Source organism: Tupaia chinensis, unplaced genomic scaffold (genome assembly GCF_000334495.1).
Source record: "Tupaia chinensis unplaced genomic scaffold, TupChi_1.0 Scaffold144643_1, whole genome shotgun sequence".
Classification (NCBI taxonomy): Eukaryota; Metazoa; Chordata; class Mammalia; order Scandentia; family Tupaiidae; genus Tupaia; species Tupaia belangeri.
The window spans coordinates 9-1,229 of record NW_006204504.1 but is presented as its reverse complement, the minus strand read 5'-3'; positions in this window follow the sequence as shown (position 1 = coordinate 1,229).

The following is a 1,221-nucleotide window of genomic DNA, read 5'->3' as shown; positions in this document are numbered from 1 at the left end:
AAGAGATGGGAAGGGATAGAATCAGAATAGGGAAGCCTGTGCAACAGATCTTGAAGTGCTTATGGGCCACATATGGACTTAGACTTTTAGTCAGAAAGAGAGAAACCATGGAAGGCCTTTGAGCAGAGAAGGACTGTGCCGTAAGTTTGCTCTTCATAGGAGTCTTCTGGCTGCTACAGGGGAAGACTGTCATAGTGAGAAAGGAGGCAGGGAGATCTAGGACACAAACACTGCCAGAATTCTGGGGAGTGGGGCAAGTGGGTCAGATCAAGGTGGCCATGGGGGAGGTGCTGACGGGTGGTCTGATTGTGCTGACGGGTGGTCTGATCTGGATCTGTTTCAAAGGTGTAGCTGATAGGGTTGTTGGGAACTGCAGCATCCAAAGGTTGGGCAAGGCAGGCCAGGGTGACTGAGGGTGTGAGGAGATATATTAGTTTGTTAGAGCTTCCATAACAAAATACCACAGACTGGGTGACTTAAACAACAGAGATTTATTTTCTTACAGTTCTAGAGGATGGAAGTGCCAAGTTAAGGTGGCAGTAGGTTTGGTTTCTCCTGAGACCTATGTCCTTGGCTTGCAGATGGCTTCTTTTTCACTGTACCTACATATGGCCTTTGCTCTGTTCAGTCTCCACCCTCACCTGTGTCTAGCCCCCCCCCCCCCCCCCCCCCCCCATATTTTTAAATCAAAATAGCCCATACTGCATTAGGGCTCACCCACATCTCATTTAACTTTAATTACTTATATAAAGGTACTACTCTAGGGGCCAGTGGGTGGCGTGGTCTTTACTGGTGGCTTGAAAATCACACTGGGGCTCTCTGTCCTAAAACTGTCCTTCTACCCCAACACCCAGGTCATCTTCTGCATGCCCTTAATACTCAGAATTAACTTCAAGAAGGTAGAAAGTAATGTATAATCCATCAGATGACCAGAAATCAACACAAAGGCATGAGAAATATGGGAGATCAAGAAAATAACTCAGTGCTTCATCATGCACAGACATTAAAATGGAACTTGTGGAAATGTCAGATAAAGGATTTAGGATATTCATAATGACAGAGCTAACAGAGATGCAAGAGAAGAGAGACAACTACAAAAAATGCAGGAGAGGGACCAGCAGTTGGCGTAATGGGTATGTCACTGGACTCCCATGTAGTCAACTGAGATTCAAGTCCTGGACACAGGGCTTAGACTCACGCCAGGTGCATATGTGTGCATAC